Source organism: Plodia interpunctella, chromosome 13 (genome assembly GCF_027563975.2).
Source record: "Plodia interpunctella isolate USDA-ARS_2022_Savannah chromosome 13, ilPloInte3.2, whole genome shotgun sequence".
NCBI classification, from domain to species: Eukaryota; Metazoa; Arthropoda; class Insecta; order Lepidoptera; family Pyralidae; genus Plodia; species Plodia interpunctella.
This window is the reverse complement of record NC_071306.1, coordinates 2,555,375-2,575,788: the sequence shown is the minus strand read 5'-3', so window position 1 is coordinate 2,575,788 and position 20,414 is coordinate 2,555,375. Positions and strand designations below refer to the sequence as shown.

The window sequence follows — 20,414 nt, the reverse complement described above, 5'->3', positions numbered from 1 at the left end:
CATATCGGCAAACCAGTGACGGATTCACCATTAGGCTGGAGCCTAGGGTGGCAGATTTTAGGGAGCGGCAAATTTGGCCCATGGACGGATTCTTTTAAAGCATTTTCATTTCATTGTACAGTCGACCGCATGTCAAGTTACCCTGCATGGCCTTCTATGCGGTGGTAATAAAGGTGAGTTTGCAATGAATTCGGGTAGCTTGACATGCGGTGGACTGTACCTTATTATGAAAAAGAATAATTTGAATGTCATACCTACCTAGTCATAATCGAATGCTATACTTATGTAAGTCAAACAGTTCCTAGGTACCTAGGTACATTGCTGTTTTTCTTTGCGGTAAATTAAAAGATCTCAAATAAACTACGAAATGACTTCACCGCTACATTGGCTGAGAAATGTTTTAATTTTAAACCAAATCTGAACAGGTCATAGTTTATCTGGAGCGCGGGTCAAACGGACCTTCTACATACATTTTTAATTTTATCGCCAGTGACGCACTTTTCTTATCACCGTCTACAGATTTAATTTAAACATGTTACTAATTAATATAATTCACGGAGTAGGTACCACTCCGTGTGTTTTTACGGAACTATGTGAACCTATGTTGTGAACCACCTTCACTAGGTAGGTAGGTACTTTATTAAAAACCTTCGACTTTCAGTAATAATTTCGCCACAACTTTTGAACGGCTGAACCGATTTTGATCAAACATATCTAAGAACCACCGCATAAAAATTAGTTATCAAATAAAAAAAACCGCATCCAAATCTGTTCACCCGTTGATGAGTTACACGGTGCCAAGTACACAGACAGACAAACTTTCGCAGCATTTATAATATTAAGTAGTAGAATAGTATTAGTAAGTAGAATTTTATTTATGTAGGTAGGTACCTATTTAATTTACTTCATCCGTGGTGTGGACTCAAATTTTCAATCCAGATTCAATTCACCCGAAGTCTGCGAGGTGTGTAACACAAGAACAGCAATTTCTCTTCGAAACAGACCGATAATCCCGATCAGATTAGTGCACGCAGACGGCGCCACCTTATCAGCGCTATATCGATCCGTGCACCGTGACGTCACCACGTTATCTGTCACAAATTATACTGTAATTTGACAGCCGTTGCGTGCTATTAATCAATATTTCGTCCTTGAACTTCGTCCTGCTGATATAAGGGAAGAAAAATTTACGACGACTTATTGGTAATTCTCTAATAAAAACTGTGAGGTGATACGCGGGGCTGAGGCAGACGGGTGGGGCAGTGGTTCCGCCATGGATCCGTCTCCGAATCAACATAGGTAATAGTTAGAGAGTAATAGAAACAATTAATTAATTTTTCTTTTTTATTTTTATACATTATTACAGAAGGATAATATTAGTTCTTTAAAGAACACATACATTTTGACTTTTCAAAGTGAGATGTGATGTGAGCCAAGCCAAAGCCAACCAAATCTCATGTGAGATTGTGAGATGTGAGAATTAGATGTCATAGGGAGAAGTTTAAGGGTTGTTCCGCGCTTGTTACTTGTGTCTACCAACTAAGCAAATTAAAAATTAAAAAAAAAATTTTGAAACAACTTACGTAATTTATGAATTCCTTGAATGTGGGATTAGGTTTATCTATCTGCTGTTCCAGAGTTAACACATGTCGCGAAAGCTGTCGAATTTCCATCCTAATTAATCCTAACTAATATTATAAATGCGAAAGTCAGATTTTTTGTTTATTTGCTTGTTACCTCTTAACGATCTACAACTCGAGCAATCTTCTTGAAACTTTGCATAATGTAAGTTTGAAGTATGGAAAAGGATGCTGGATAATTTCGTATGCCTTATGGCGGGACATAGAGAAGCTCATTCCAATGTATTATACCTATTATGTAACCTGTGTTCATGAAATAAACGAATTTAATTGAAGGACATATGGTACCTTTCAAATTAACGCGGGTGAAGCCGCGGGCAAAGGCTAGTTATTATAAAAATCGAAATCTTATTAAACGAGGTAAATACCTACGTTTCAGTTTTAGATGCACAGATTATAATGATAATGTATCAATAATAATAAATTGAGCAAATAATTTTTTAACGACAAAGATCGTAATCACCGTAATTAGTAAATTATCGATTAACCGTCGTTATTTTTATCTGTCAACAAATAATTAAAAGACAATAACGATATTGTAATTTATCAACTCATCTAGATGGTAAAACCCGATTGTGTTATTATGTAGTAATGGATACCAGTCTACAATTACAAAGTACTAGTTGCCGGCCCCGGCTTCGCTCTGGTAAAACCATAATTAAAAAAAGTAGCCTATGTTACTCCTGAAGGTATCGTATTTAAGTATATTTAGCTGTCCACCAATAAAATAGCAAGCAACACGTCTCAGTTACATTCCGGACATGCGACGGCAGCATTTCGTAAACTGCATCAAGAAATGCTCAGCATTACAAGTAATTTAGCATCGCTATCGCAATGCTGTTCGTATTTCTCGATTACACTCCCACGCACTTTTACTTGCAATCCTAAGGGCCCTTTCTAAGGGCATAATCAGAGATTAGTACCTGCACACGGTGGTGACGTTGAGGGTGCATGCTACAGTCACCAGATGGCGGTAGGTAGTCGTAAAAGTCATGTCGACGACGACTTCAGGCGATTTGAATAAAATCTGACACCGGTGTTAGCAATAACACACTCAAAAAAGAAGACGAAAAGTATTCCATGATGTTCTGAGATAAATAAAAACATAGATTGTGCCAGCTGCTTCTCTCGCGTTGATTGTAAAAGCCAATCATGGGAAATTGCTATAAATTGGAGATTGTTACTATAGGCGCTAGGTTAGCAATCTGTCACTATTTAATCAATTCCTCAATTCCACCAGTAAACCCTGTACAGCTAAACGTAGCTTTCGAATTTCAAAACTATTTTATACAGAATAAGTACGTGGTTCTGCAGTATCGGCGTGTGGTTCCATAGGACCACTCCATACGCTCCCATAGAAATGTCGTATGAGTTGATAATTCTTGTCAACTTTTCTTGTGTAAACGTATAAAGCAATCGTAACTTTATGACTTATAGATGTAATTCCTCATTATGATGTCAATACGTTATATCCGTGGTATTGTTTCGAATCTCGCAAAACCACTGGTAGGTACTAGTTGCGTATGCTGCACTAATTAATGAGCTGACGAGTTTGTTTGTTTAAATACGGTAATCTCTGGATCTACCAGTCGAACCAGTGACCATGTTAAGATTATAAAATAAACTCGTTTTGTAATTAATTTTAAAACTTTAGTCAAATTTACTTGATATGTTTAAAATTGAAGCACCAGTGGTTGAACCATATCGCACAACAGAAGACTGGTACTCTCGTTTTAGAGCCCAGGCCGAGTAAGTGATTAAGGTGAGTCCTGAGTCAACACCTAATCATTTTAAGAAGGACACAAACTAAATTCAGGATCTGTTTTCACTTTCATTTCTTCACACTGTCTCTAAACAATCGATTAACCGTAATTTTAAATCCTCGATTCTATTTATTCGGTTTTTGAATCTGGAATACCGTTGCGTCACCGGCGCCGTCTGCCGACCCGTCGCGCACATGTGTCGATGTTTTTCTGCTCCTGTATCCACTTATGAATATTGAGAAACCAAGGGCACTATTTTGACTGCTCTGTAACGACTTCACTTTTTGGATTTATTTAATAATCCCTTATTGGATAACAAAAGATCTTTTTAATCCTGTTTGGCCACGTGTACTTATTATTAATGCCAAATATTGATTTGTGACGATTGTGATTTATAAAATTTAAAAATAAATCATCATAGTATCCGGAAATATTGAAGAAAGTATTGGCCAGAAACAAAATTCTTCGTTTTAAAAATAAAACAAGGCAATATATGTGGCAGGTATAAATTATATAAAGTGTCTGCTATTTCGACACCGAAAAGAAGAATAAAACAATTTCAAATATCGAATGTTTAACAGATGAAAGAAACAAAGGAAAATTATTATTTTTGTCAGAGCGATAAGATAGCCTATATTTTCAACCGAAAGACTTTCTAGGAAATAAATCACGGATTACCTACCTACGCGTGAAGCGAATTCGTCGAGATGAGTTGATTGACGTCATTATGCCACTTAAAATGTGAGACTACTTTGATAATATTCTTGTACAATAACAGCACAATCTTACATGTTTTTACAATTTAGGTATTTAAATTATTATTTAGCTACACATCTGACCATGATCTTTTAAAACATTTAGGTATTAACACTGCACTACTGGCGTGAATACTCAGATCGTAACAGGTTACTATAACAAACAAAGAATTAAGAAACTATAAAATTGACAACGGTAGTCATAGGTTTTTCGGCCATATGACGTCATCATCGCATGTCAGACAATAATTACTAGTGATATTTTTTCATGGCTAGTAGACAAGGGTGTACAGACGGCTTAACAGTTTTTCTGGCGCCAAAGCTTACTGGCACCAGTGATGATCTTTATTGATTGTAATCGATTTTGGACCTTATGCTTCTAGTATTTAGCTTCAAATTAACTCGCCGTGGGGGTGAGACTAAAAGGGGGTTGCCTTTTGTATCGGCTGCTATAGTTTTTTATCGCCCCATGCCATTATGTAGCGTCTCTGTTTGTCATGCCTATAGACGCTGACAGATGCAATGTACACCTGTTAAAAAATATTAAACGGTGGCATTCAAAATATGGGCTTTACTTTTTACAATGCGGACTGAGTAACGAACACATGTGACTTTATTGGCTACACCAATTTCAACTCCATTTACTTCGCTATAATTTAAAAAAATTACCACCACTGAACTTAACCTTATGTTCAGCCCTAAAAAAAACTTGTAGATAATAATGCTGGCCAGTAATAAAATAAAAATTAGCCGTGCAAACATTACAGAACATAAATTCTTATTGCGAAAAAATGAAAAACGTTACATCGTTGAGCAAGTCTGAATCGCGTGTCAAATCGACAATCGTAAAGAAGTAAAAGATATAGCCGAAATAAAAAAAGAAATCTCAATTTCGTTAAAAAGTAAGAAAAGTTTGTCGCCATTGTTTTGATTAAATAGGTTATTGTACGAAGGCGTTTGGCAATAGACAAGTCATGCACCGAAGATCACCAAAATTACCGAGACCGGGTTTACCACAAAGCATTTTATTTTTATATCATTAGGTTTTCTGAAATCAGCCATGGGTGTATTTTGTTTTTGAAAAAAAAAAAAAAACATTTTCTTTGCCAAGAATGTTAATTATTTCATCAATAAGGAAATGTAGAGGAAAACGGGTATCATCTTTGATTTTTAAAAGAAATTAACTATTAATTTAATTTTCAGTCTTCCAATGATGATTACACAATTTATCTTTTCATCTTAGGTTATCGCGTTTGGTTCTTTCCAATTTCTTTTACATTATCGACGTTATAGCTAATGAATGTCTTGTTTCCATTAATGTAATGTGTACTCAAATTTCTGACTTCTATAATCCTAATGCAACTCGATTATAAGCTATAAATTGTAACGTAACACAGTATTGATCAACCAACAGGTAACCTGAGTCCAACAATGAGCCAGTAGTGCATAACTAACAGTTGAAATTTCCGCCCTGCGCCGGAAGTGTGGCGCCAGCGGCGCCTGCGCAGCGGTTTCAGGCATTCACAACACCGCGACCGAGCCGGACGGACGTCGCGGTTGGCTGGCCCTTACATTAATTAACTCTACCCTCATAAAAGATCTGATACTAATGAGACGTGTAACGTTCTATTTAGATAATTTGGGTTTGTTAGAGTTTAGTTAACATTTGATAAGTAAGTTTTAGATACTGAAATATAATATAAATAATAACAATCTAATGTACAATTCCAATTCTATGAATAATTAGCTTGTTAAATATTCAGTAAGGTTGACTAATTTCAGAACTTTATTGGTAGAAATTCTTGCTACTAGTTTAGCATAACTATCAGGATTCCGCGGTTAACGGGCAGCAGCTTTGTGAAAACACCGGTTTTCTCTTCCTGTATTACACCTCGAGTAACGAGAACGTTAACACACGATTGGTCAACTAAGCCTTTATCGCCTGAAATATTTACGATTATGTTAAAACTTGCACCTGTTCCATAACCGTTAAGTGCATTGCAAAATTCGTAAGGGCGTGTCTCCTATCCAAGCTTTAGTTAAAAAAGTTATTGGGTTATTATTCATAATTCCATAGATTTTCCTTCGCTATTAATTCTTATAGCTAAAAAACTTCGTGCTCTGAGAGTTAAAATTTTTATGTACTGCTTGGACATACATCCCTAATCAGAATACCAACCCCAACAAATCCCCTAATCTTATAAAAAATATTAAATTCTTATAAAAACACTCAATTGAAATGAAGTGATCATGGCGCTTCGCGCAATTTTGCAATGCGCTAAACAGCCTTTATGTATGCACGGGCTGTACGCATGTCTGTATATATGTTGAAGTTGAAGGTGACTGGACAGACAAGCCGCAAGACAAGCTATAAAATATTTATGTCACACTCGACCACATAGGGATCATAAAATACAACTGCTCGTACAATAGCCAGTTCATTTAAATGTCATTAAAATTTCACATTATGTAATTCGTGTTAAGTGGATTCAAAAATTTATTTTTGGTAGACGAAGAAGAAGAAAATATTTTATTCGACAAAAACATTACATAAACTTACAACTAACTATGCGACTTAAAATTAACAATACAGTAAGTATAATTGTCGAAAACGCGGCCAGCTCAGCGTGTTGCTGTGGCAGAAACCATAGCGCAGGTTTTCAGCTGGCACCATGAGACATAGGAGGCATGGTGGCTTGAGAATGAAACGAAAAAATTATAAAATAAAAATAGACATTGGCATGGCTCAACGAGATATTTGATAGAATACACAACGTTATTCAATCAGAATATGCTAAATATATCTATCTAAATAAAATAAGTAATAGATGATCTACCGTATGGAGCAAACTTGACAAAAGAGTGGGTGAAATAATTATCAACAATTCAGTCAGTGTCCATAATTCAGTATCAAAATCGCGCTTTTGTAAAAAGGGTAACTGTTTACTAGCTTATAAATAATAACTTATAAATACTTGGATAGAACGAATAGACAAACTGGTAGCAACTCATATAAGTTTACGACATAAAATGACAATACTACATTACACATAGTTTCTAATAGGTACATACTGTATTAGATACTAGATGTGTTAACACAATAAGGTTAAAAATGGCCTCCATTGCAAGGCGATAAAAAATAGTGTCATGGCACTACGTTTTAATTCTATGCACCTAGATACGAATGTCTAGTGTGTACTTAACACTAATGCATTTGAATGGCTGATCGATGTTGTAAAGGCGTATTCACAGCAGTGAGCTGAGTTTGTGTATGTGTCGTAATAAATGTTGTTCAATAAGTACGTGTACAGTACAGAGTTGAGTTGAAGAAATGTAACATGTTTATGTACTTTCGAATTGATTAGATTATTTTAGGTATTAGATTCTTTTCACACTAATTTATTTAAGACAACATGAAGTAACTTTGAAATCAAAATGCAATATAATATTGTGAAATTGAAATTCTATGTTTACTAGAAACTAGATGTGGTGAATATTGACACTAAAATTAAAATCAAACTTCTTAACTAACCGTTCAGTGGTTTACCTCAAGGGACATTTCTAGGACCAACATTGTTTATTATTATTAGTTATGTGGATTGATATAATTCTTGCGAACTGAGGATGTTATTCACATAAATGTTTTCGAGCTTGTTGCACGGAAGTATCTTGTTCATGGGAGTTAGTGAAATGTATATTGCTTCAGTAGTGGGTGGTCCAATAGTTCTTGATAGATGTATCTCATCACAGCGATTGTTGCGTCATTCGCGATTACTGAATTCGTTTTGATAGGCTACAGTTTTTATTTTGGTCTCTGTATTTCTACTTAATAAAATATATCTGTTAGTTATCTTAATTGGCAATACACAATAATGTTCCGATTCGCAAATAGAATTCCATTAATACTCGATATAAAAATATTTTATTAACTAATTACATTTTTTTGCAAATAATAATGAAATGAACTCTTCCTATCATTTTCCCATTTTATGGTCTTCTTTCTTATTTTCTCAAAATGATAACTCGTCATCTAGCACGATGTTTATCTTACTGGCTGATAAAAATATCGTATCATCATCAATACGAACTGATTACTCTTTAAAATGAACTGACCAAGCATGCCCAAATAATATCGAAGTCCTGAATTCGTTTGGTCCGTATAAGGCCAAGACATTCGATGATTACACAGCTCGAATTTTAATCGAGTCGCGCTCTTACACTAATGATATCGACTGATTTAAAATCGATTTTAAATCATTGCACATTCAGGTATCCAGTTTCGTTTTTGCTTGACAGTAATCTTTCAATCTCATCGAGAACATTTCGAATGCCTTTCTTTGGTACAAGCCAGTTTTTTTGAGGTGCATTTTATTATGTTATATGCGATACTGTTTGTCATTTTATAGCATAATTTGGAAGTTTGTTAAGATCGTATTATGTAATAGTTTGTTATTCTGAAATAAATTAAAATTAAAACGTTAATTCACCGTAATTTCAGGGATCTTCAAGGCTCTTAGTTTGAAGATTCGAATAGGCATTGTTTAATTAAGCGTGCGTGATCACCCTAGACCTCATCTTTGCCTTCCATCGTAGTAGATTGAGGTAAAACGCAAACAAATGTTAAATTTAAAAAATCAGTAATGATATTGTGTGAAACAGAATGTAGTCAAGCGTCTACTTTACGAAGTTCTACATTACCTGTTGCAAACGTGCTCATACACAATTTGATTTTCTATTGTGTCTCGATTCTCCGCGATCGACGAACTAGTTATATGGTCTATAATTTGGCAATTTTTGACACCTCTCGTAACACCTACATGATAATAAAGTTTAATTGACTTGTAATCCTTGTATTTCCTAAGGCGTTGAATGCCATCGAACATAGTTTTAATAAGATAGTATTGTATGTCTACTTGTCAAAGCAAAGACAAGTTTGTTAATTGTATACATTACATAGAGAGTATTAAAACAACGGTATTTTTCCAGCCAACACCAAAGTGTATGCAACACCAAACGCGCAATATGTATTAGCACCTATAAAAACTAATGGTCGATTGCTCCAGTTAACTTGGACGTTGATTTTATCCTGTGCAGAATAATGCGCGCTTTAAAATCAAAGTTGACCTGATGCAACTGAACCTAATTTCATGCACAGCTAAATAAATTATACAACAGAATAACAAAAGACTACACAAAAAAATTGCCAAAGAAAATGTTGAATTTGATGACTTTGATAACATCATAAATAGGCTATATTTTGTCTGTCTTCTTTATGCAAATGTAGTGGTGCTCTATGCTAATTTTCCTAGATAAACATCTGTATATTGGTGGCATTCACCGTCCTTGGAAAATGGATCGAGCTTAATTTACTGTTTTACGTGTGAACTTAAAACTTCTTAACCGGTTTGATCGCCAAAATGATATTTAGAATACATATATTTCTATTTCGAATAAAAAAAAACTGATTATGTACAATACTGGTTGGCAGAGAATCGTTCACACGTTTCTTGATAGAAAGTATAATCTATGGACATAAATTAAAAACACCATCTCTAGAGTCGAAATAAAACTGATGCATAATTTCAATTTGTTTAAATTTATTTGCATTTCAGGTGAATGTTATTTATGTACTACAGCCGTAAAGGTCAATATTTTTATTGTCTTTTACCAGATTTATGTTCTTTTGATCCTCAGTTCAGTCTAGATCATGTCAAGATTTTGTGACCTTCCTATCTAGTTTATAATGTCTTTAAACATAAGAACTTTCCTTTAGTGATGGGGGGTTTAAATGAAACAATGAGCTGATACTAAAAGGTGAATTATTCGACGTTGAAATAGTTGACATCACAGATTGATTCTATGAAAATAATAGGGTGCAGACCCAATTAGTAATTGAATTTACGCGAGACTGTAGGAGGAAACTGATAAAACACATTAGAGCTCCCATCCCATCTATGTTTGAAATTGAAGACATAATGTATCTATAACTAGACTGTTTTATTTAAAAATCAGCGCATTATAACATTCAGCAAATGGCGGAAGGCGGCTGTCGCCCGCATCTGTGCAGTTGCGTGGGAGAGGCGCCAATGCAGCGTGCAGACAATCTGCATTCATTAAGAATATGGCTTAGTTTAGTGCTAATGCCATTAGGTAGTCTAGTCACGGCGCGCGACCATGTTAGGTGTCTGGATATGTCTTAGTCGCAGAAACTTCAATCAGAAACTTTAATAATTCGCATATGAAAATATTTACATATAGCTTCAATGATTCCTACGTATACTGATTTTCCCTTGTTTTCTAAAGCCCCATTTAATGATCTCTAGTGATCTGAAGATTTATTAATGCAAAGCATTACTTTAACGTAACAGTGTAATGAGAAATTGCTCTTTCATTTAATTAAACTTCATAGAATAATATATTTATGGACTGTCCAGAAAATGAATTATTGGTTTCAAGAACGTGCGTAGGTTTTCTAAATAAAGTGTTCCGAATAGTAAAGGATAGAAATTTCAAAACCTAGTCTACAGATTGTCATTAGGTTGTTATAGGATATAATTTAAAACTGTTTCGCCAGAATGCGTAGGCGATGTATAACGAAGTTAATTTGCACCAGCCGGTACTTATTGACGATCTAATGCCATGTATTCTTGTTTTGAGAAAGTCAGAGAATGACATTATTTAGATGGCACAGGCTCGTCTGAATGCTTACATACTATAAAACCTCTGCCGCGTCTGTCTGTCGCGATAAACTCAAAAACGACGGCACGGATTTTCATGCGGTTTTCACCGATAGATACAATACAAATTGGTGTTAAAAGAAAATGTTAATCCAACATGGTTTACCGACTATGGGTATGCAGAAATCAATAAGTGAGAAGCATAATGTCTACTAAATAATAACGAAATAGTAATAATCGATAAGATCGAATCGGTGGGATGTATCGAATGAGATCGGACGCTCATTTTCCAATTCTACTCTTTTTCTCGAAGGTTTTAAAATTGTACTTAACTAATCTCTATTTTGTTAGAACTAACATCTATAACGGGGCTGGAAAGAACTCACTTTTTATTAACACAATCGTCAAAAAATGTGCATCAAATGATACCTAAGCAGCAGTTGTATTATCTAACTTAAATAAACATATCGCAACTAATTTTAGTAGCGCCAAAAGCCAAATAAGCAATCCTGTTTGCAAACATTAGGCTCTATTCACGGCGGCATTACCATAATGTGTTATGCTAATGCCTAAATGCCACTTGAGCAAACACCACTGTGCACAAAATAAAAGATTTACAGATGCGACTTCATATTTCAACTTCATAATCGATTTTAGCTTATGCCAGCTACACAGTATCGGCGAACTCGCACAGATTCCGACGCGAATGAATGTACAGTCAAAATCACACCAACCTACCTGAATTCATTGCAAACTCGCCGCTATTACCGCGCAATATGGTTATTTGACGTATCTGAACATTGCGTAGTTTGTACTAATAAATAAATATATACGGACAAATCACACAGAATGAGTTTGCCCCAAAACAAGTTAGAAACTTGTTTTATGGGATACTAACTCAACGTATATTCTATAACATATACATACATATATGTATAGATAAACATTCAAGACCCAGGTGAAAAGATCATTTTCCATCTTGACCTGACCGGGGATCGAACCCCGGACGTCCAGTATAGCAGTCCGGTATGATGACCACGGAGGTCGTATGAAAGCTTAATTTATTCCAATGTACTACTACGTACATCGAAACTGCAATATTTGGCGAACTGTTTGCCGATGGTGTACATTTGGATTTATTTTTATAATAATTATAATCTGACATTGTGTAATCACAACGCAGCCAGTGACTTATAAAATGATAGATGTATGGATATATGCCGTGCATATTATACCAAATAAGATATCCATCTGTAATCTCGTTATTTTATGACATCTATGTGTACAGTGGGAAATACAGAGAAGACTAGCGTTATGTAATGGACAAACAAAAGTTCATTTAGCACTGAATTTGTTTTCGCTCTTATTGTCAACTAGATTTTGCCCACAACTTCGTATGCGAGTAAAAATCCACTTCCCGTGGGAATTTCTGGAAATCACTTATTAGTGCTGCCCTACACTGTTCTAGGAACCTACACATGAAATTTCAGCTTTTTACCCTCAGTAGTTTCGGCTATGCGTTGTCTGTCAGTCACTCAGTAACGCAAGAGTTTTGTACATATAGAGTCGATAATTACAGTGGTCTTGCAGCGTCCCTATACTACATTTATCATTTTTACTTTATCATAAATATTGGTATTCCTTTACTGAAAGCCAGCGTAAAAGATTTGGAAATTCCAAATGCAATTTATATAACACTTAGGCCTGTTTCACCAATTTCTGACAAAATATCATATTTGCAATATGACATAATAATGTAAACTAACTCACAGATAAATCTTCCTGATGCAATTGGTCAGGATTTATAAAATACTAGCGACTCACCCCAGTGTCGCACGGGTTTCAAATGCGTGTTATATACATACATATAGACATTCCTCTTGTACCACCATATCTATTAAAAATAAACGCATCAAAATCCGTCTAATACATAAATAGGGACAGACAGACAGCGGGAAACGACTTTGTCATAGTTGATAGGCTATCAGATACTTTATCAGCAAGCGGTGGAACAGGCCCTAACTGTGGCGCCAAGCAAAACTTAATGCCGGCTCCACATTGTCGTCGAACAATTTGCCTAACTTTGTCGGATTCGGTATACATTGCTGGTAACATTGCGGTAAATTAAAGCACTTATATTAACTACTCAATGTTCACGCATGCGCGTCAGCATGTGTCTGTTCGGCGTCAGTGTGGAGCTGGCATTAGAAAGTCCTGAAGATATTCGCAAGAAAATGTGAGCGCCAACACAGCCCATTCATTATCGAAATATGTTCTCCTAATGCAGCTCCACATTATAATGTAGCTGCATTAGAGAGATAATGATAAATCTCTGATAACAGTTGTTTAAATAGATACATTGCATATAATTCACAAAAGTTCCTTATCGTAACGATGTCACCTGTGAGTTGCACCATTGACTTTAACCTGTGATCCGCAGACGTTTGTCCAAAATGGGGTGCTTTGCGATTTTCTGCGCATATCAAAGTTGACAAGTCAAAACCCAAGACACTCTTAATTTTGATTTAGTCCGAATAATCGAAAACAACAAATATTCATTTATTCATTCAAGTATTCCTTCTTCAGATATTTAATTCGACAAAAGTGAGTCAGCATATTATTCTTTTTTATTCTTCATTTTCTTATTCGGGGTAAGGAAGAACGCATCATAAAACATGTTCTTGCCAGTTCAATCATCAAGATGTCCAAGCCAGTTTCTGGCTTGAACATCGATGATTGTGTACTGTATTAAACAAAACGTACTTTTTACTTTTCAGTTTTCAATCGCAAGAATGCGGCTGGACTTCCTCCATTTCAATCTTGCCAACAAATCAAACCATTTTCAGAGTGATTTTTTGCAGCTACCAGCTTAAGTTATCAAGAAATTTAAAAAAAAACTGGTACGATCGTCAAGGTGAAAAGCATTTAAAAATGCAGTGTTGCTAGTTGCACATGGATTTATGCATAACCACGTCGAACCAGTCTTCGTCTCCTATTATCATGCTCACAAGCAGATATAGGTTTACGCCCAGTGTTTGCCCGGTTTTTTTCTCAAACAGTCCGGCGCAGACCCATCGATAAGTTGGGTTTGCGAAGACTTTTTGGGAAGAAAAACTGGGCGTAAGCCCAACTATGGTCACAAGTGCTATTAAATATCCACTATAATTATCGTCCTGAGACCTATTATATTAAAATTAAATATGCTAGCAGCTGTTCATTACGTATTCTTTGTTGCTTTGCGTGTTTCAGATCATTACTAACTATCGAATAACACAAAAATAAATTTTAATCCGCTCCCATCAGTTATATAAAATTGAATTAAGCTTTCAATCTCCTTTTTAATTGTTAGTATATTTATTTATTGTACAGTATCGGTTTTACATGAATAAAGCAATGAAACCAATCCTTACATATTTTTAAATGATATCTTTTTAAATAAATTATTTCAAACTAGCTGCGACCCACGGGAGCGAAGTCCCGGTACGTAGCTAGTTTGATTTTCGGAATAAAACGTACCCTATGTGTTATTCCTGGTTATATTCTATCCGTGTACGGAATTTCATAACAATCCGTCCTTTTGATCCGATTTTGCGTGAAAGAGTAACAAACATACATTCTCACAAACTTTAACATTTATAATAATGGTACGATTAGTAGGATAAACATTAAAAATAAAACTTCTTATTTATTGTCTGGTGCAGATTTATAATCGTTTACTTTTAATAAACAATTCAAAATCCAGCAAATTCATTAGCTGGGTTTAAGTGAACAGCAATAACCACTTCGCTGTATTCCATTAAATAATTAACAATAAATTACTTACTATATTACCAGTGAAACTCGAAAAAAGTAAATATGAGTAAATAACCCCTTTATCCAGCTATAATGACCATTGGACGCCGGACGCGATCTAATTATTTGAAGAAGTAATTATCCCATACCTCAATTATGGGCGATAAAATTAACAATTCTATTACGTTGGTAAGCAACGAATTAAAAATACTGATGCTCTTGAATCGGAGCCAACGCAATGATTACTGTTCCAAAACAAAATCCGTGACTACTCCGCCCAGGCATCTGGAAAATCAGAATCAAAAAGAGTAATGAAAATGAATATAGAGAGCGCACCGCGATGTCCACAGAATAAAGGATGTGATTCACTGCAAAGCACTTGCACTTGTGAGTCACAATGTTATCTGACTTTTACGAGGCGTTCGCTTCTGTTGTTCACTGAAATGTCTACACTCGATTTGCTGTTCATTTTATCAATTACACGCCGGATGCTGGGGTATCGACAGGAATATTAATTACAATGACACCACATCATACGACAGCTTTGATGACGCAAATAGAAGCACAGAAAACATTTACTTCCAGTTGAAATATTAAAATTTCATAGCCACACAGATGCACTCAAATTTTATAGCAAACTTTATTACTTATGCCACAACAGCGATCCAACTTTCGTCGCACTTTTATTACTAGTAATAATAACGTCTGTGAAGAATTTAGTAACAGATAAAACGTGTATTCTTGTACGATTAGGCATATGGCTGTTAATTGTGGATAAATAAACGGTCTTGACCATGGGTCCTCAGTAATGTGATTTGGCGATAAGGAATCACAGAACACAGAAAATCAATTAAGAAAAGGTGCCGTTATCAGAAACGGCGAAGGTAAGGCGCAGCAAAAAGGGCAAAAAGACGTCCACGTCCAGACAGTCTTACCTTATGCTCTTATCGTAACTGCTCATTTGTCGGCGACATTCCGGGAATGGCGTCGGCGGATGGCCTAATTGACTTTGTCGCCCACGCTGTATCATACTGCCATTAGCAACCGACGCCTCTAGGAGTCCCTTTTGTTCTCAACGAGTCGCAACAGGTAGTACACTTTACCTGCCCATCGAATTTGCCAAACAGGGTGGCAATATTTCAAGGAACGCGGGTAAAAAATCTACCTGTGCCTTTTCTTCCCATTCTAGTGGTTGTTTGTCAGCTTGAGTTATTGTTTCTGAATCTGCTTCGAGTGGCCGAGGAGCTAATTGCAGTGACTCGCTATTAGTGTGTCTGAGTAAGTGATTAATAACTTCAATCTTTAGTTGGATCCAGTAAATTACACTCGTTTACTGTAGACACAGATTTCTATGCCATACTCGGTAATTGCTAATTGCTCTGGCTGTGCGGTTATACAATCGACGTTGCTAATTTATACGCTTCTACAATCTTCATCTTTATTATCAGAAAACTTGAATTTAATATATCTTAAAAGTTGCAAATGTCTTAATGTTTTGTCGTCTGCTTTTGAGCTATGTTTGGCGTTGACTCATCGACTACCTGTCAACGACATTTCTAACGCCACTCCATCATACTCTGTCACTTTACATTCCTCGGACACTCATTATCCCTTAATGGAACTTCAAGAGTGTGCCTTATTATCTTTATTTACTTTAAGAGCCCACAATTGCGGAGATCTTTGTGAATGTGAAGATCTACTTTTATTTTTTTATTTTATTGTTTGTTCAAAGTACTTAGATTATATCTGATCATTTTAATTTTTAACGTATTTTATCGAATGAATGTTGCCATTTCGAGGTAAAAGGAATCTATTACGAGTAGTGACTTCTTTCATTTCTAAACACTTAAGATTTACACCCTCCGCCTCAATTATCTCTGAGTGCCTCTCGATTGCAGTGTCCCTTAGCTTTTATGGTCTAAAATTACCTATGGTAGCAAAGACAGGTTCGCTTACCCAACGTGGATTTCCGGCGATCGGTAAATTGATCCGAGTGGTTATAAATCTCTCCAGGGTTGAAACTCCGATACTGTTAAAAGCATCGGCGGCGGCGGTGTAAAAATAGGGACTGCCTTAAGTTAAGGTTCGTGTTGTATGATAAGAGTGGAAGTTTTTGTGGCAGCGGGACGACTACCAAAGATAGCGGGCTCGAGAATGAAGATAATAAAACACGGTCCGCGCTTAAAAGTGTCTCGAGCACCTCACAGATTAAGCCCCGGTTTTTATTATTTAGATAAGTTCGTTTCGGCCGCTTATTTGTTTTACTTGATTACACTACCCAAGAATTTTTATAAACGAATTTTATTGTATTGTATGGGAAGTAGCTGACGAACCACACGCTTACGTGAATTATTTCGGGTTACATAAAATGTTATGCTCTAAATAATGTTCACGGTTTCTTACTCAAGTATGGTTGGCGGCTGGCTAACATCTGTTATCGAATCGGAATTTATGTTTTTACTCTTTCAAACGCACCTGCTGCGGATATAAATAACTGTACATACGCGTTTCACGTACACTCGATAAGTCACTAGTGTTCTTAAGAATTTCTCAGGACAATCAGATGTGCTTCAGAAGTATGTTTATTTTGTTTAATAGATATAAGATGTTTTTAAGTGGCCTTTGTCCGTCTATATTTATTTATTCATCGTTAAGCTTCTAAAGTGGTCTGTCCACATGATTCCGGTGATGGAACCTCGATTCTCTCACGCTTGCTGTTTCTCCGACCAGTCTGCTTTCTTGTGTTTCCGCATTGTCAGTTTGAGCTGCATTAAATTGAATTTATGCGCTGAAGCGGGCATCTGTCCGGATCAGATATTTATCACCTCACTAGCAACGTGTTACGTGTCAAAACGAACGGGATTTCTGCGTTCGCAGATATAGTTTTTACGAATGCCCTCTTGCTCTTTAGTAGGGCTGTCGAAAAGGATAGAATAAATGTTTGACGAAACTATTGGTTATGATACATACTCTATTATATCAGGATTAAAGCGTAGTTTAGTTTGTTTCTGTAGCTTAGCCTCAGGTATCGCAATGACTCGATACGGTTGCATGAGCGCATTCAGAATCCATGTTTTCTGTAGGAAAGTCGTATTCGCTGGGCCTGTTTAGGGAATTTGAAACTTGTTTGCTTCTATTATAGTTCATATTTGGACTTGCAATGACGGTGTGCGTGCAGGGTTTATCCTTGCCGTCTGTGGCGCCGGCGCCGCACTTACGCCGCTATTTTTTCCCGCGACTTGCACTCTAATTTATTCATTATGGGTTTAATTTATTCGCGTTTTATGTTATTTGTAATTTTCTACTTTGTGACTATTACTGTCTCTTTATTGTTCATTGCGATTGGTATAGTGTAAACTAAGCTATCTGACAATTGTTTTATTGCGTGATCATACTTCTTGCAGTTAGAATCCAAACGAAACAAAGAGATCTTAATAAAATTACAATAATTGATAATGATACTATTGTTTGTGTTTATAATTACAAAATGAACAAACACAACTTACAAGTGGTGTTTATAATAAGCTACAATAACAATTATATTGAACAAACAACACGTCAAAACAAATACACTGGGGAACCAATTTAGGTCGCAAGGTTACGTGCGAAAATGGGTGGGTCGAGGCTGTCGGTAGTTGTGGTTTGCGGCTAGATTGTGTACTTATAAACAAAACCTTCTATGTGCAACCTGATTTGCTACTACTACCACTAATTACCATTATAATGCCTAATGTTAAAGCCGTAAGACCATTAATCTATACAAATAGGAAATCTTTTGACGCTCGACTTCTTTATATGATATGCCCTCATCTATTTACCATTTTCCTGTTCCCAGTTCATAGTTCCCACTAATAAAGGTCTGAATTTAGATTATTCTAGATGTTTCGTTTTGCCTTGACATGTGTTAGGAACTCGGGATTTTTTATGTGTAAGGATGATGTAATGACTCCTGTTGCCCTGTAATCTATTCATTAGCTCTGACTCACGCCTTGCTACGCCTTTAGCCAGGATTAATTTATAACATAGTTTTACCAACATCTAGAGAAACTTTATTTACAAACCATAACGCATTTGGTATTTGTGTAAGATCGAAAATAATATTTGTATTTATAAACGACGTGGGATATCTTCTTCAAATAGAACATTCTAGAAAAGGGCACGGCGGCATGGGGGTAACATCTCGACCAGTATAAATAGGTCCACGTCGTGTGTTTTCTTCAGTTTTAATTATAGAGTTGTTAGTAGAGCGAGGGTCTAGATTGATTGGACGTGGAAGCGAGCAGCGCGTGGTGACAGATGTGAACGTAAACCGAAAAAGTTCGGTACCGTTAGCGCGTCCAATAAATAATATGGTAACTGTGATTTTTGGAACTGGTATCCTGGACGGGTTTACTTGCAATCGTGCTTTCGTAAATTGCGATTCTATTTATGTTTGATTCTTCAAAATTTGCAGCAACAACTAGTGATGTACTTGTTGAATCAGTTGTTTTATCGATAGTTTGTTCCGTCTTTGAATGGACAATAAAATCGACAAAGAGCACTTGGAGTTATATAATCCTAATCAGTAAGTAGGTCACGCGCATTGTCTTTAATCACGATAGTTTTGTATATTGTGTGTTCGGGGGACGTGACTTAAGTCACTCCACTGCTGACGGTACTTCGTGTTTATTTATACCAAACAGTAGCGAGTAAAATCTGAATATTGTTTATAAGTTTTATATGGTCGTCTGGTATAATAAACATGCTACAGCATCTGGTGCCATTGGTTTAAAGCCCGGTTTCATATCAAGCCTGATGGCAAAGTCTCACATTTTGACAGAATTATGAAACATACTTATTAAGGAGTTATACATGAAAATGGAAGATTGTTTTATTATGTCCAATCATGTATTTATGATGATTTGATGACAGGTAATGCTCTTGATCTTGAAACCACATACAACATTGTCAAATAGATTTGTTACGAGTTTATGACTAGGATATTCTTGTATTTTTGGGCATTACAATAATTTGCATATGAAATGGAAGTAATATATTGAGATGTATTTTATCTATGTCTGTAATCGTATACCGGTACAAATTTTTAACTAACTTTCCCTGTATTTTGTTTCAGGTACGTCAAATTAAAGTTGCCAGGAATCGTATTACAACAACGGTCATGGAATGGTTACTTTTGAGGAGAAACTTGGTAAGTTTCCCGACATCTTGCTTACCAAAGGCTAACAGAAAATTACGGTTGTCTTAGCCATTGAAATCATAACTTTTTATTTATTATACATCTCGACGATATGTTAATAACAATATGGGCTTTATATGCATCGATATAAGTACTGCGACATTCTCTTGACACTGCTAACACTATCTGATATTGATGCATTAAAGTTGTGTTTGTGTAGCTGAAAGAGTGATTGTATTATTTATCGATTATCGATAAATATTGCATACAGCACTAGATTCTGTGGTTATTTGTTCGGTCTATTGTAGACTTGATATTATAAATGTACTTTTCACCTTGTGTATCCTGCATTCGATTCTTAATACTCGTATTTATTGGTCTCCTTTTCTTTTGTTATAATTAACTTGCATTTTAAATTGCTCATTGCTAGACCCACAATTTATATGGCTTCACGTAACAAGGATTAAAACTGAATTGAAAAAAATAATGATTATGCCATATTTTTTTTTAAATAGTCAGTAATCTCTGAAGCTTGTGTCCGTCCTTACTATAATTCCTTTCTTTATAAAACTTGTTTGTATTGCACGCCATGTCAATCCATGTCTATGGAG

General features: G+C 35.8%; 1 protein-coding gene across 1 annotated transcript in view; it reads left to right on the top strand.

Moving 5' to 3' along the window:
• Positions 1-20,414, top strand: part of LOC128675010 (BMP and activin membrane-bound inhibitor homolog) — a 58,780-nt gene that overhangs the window by 1,241 nt on the left and 37,125 nt on the right. The gene's annotated exons all lie outside the window — the stretch shown is intronic.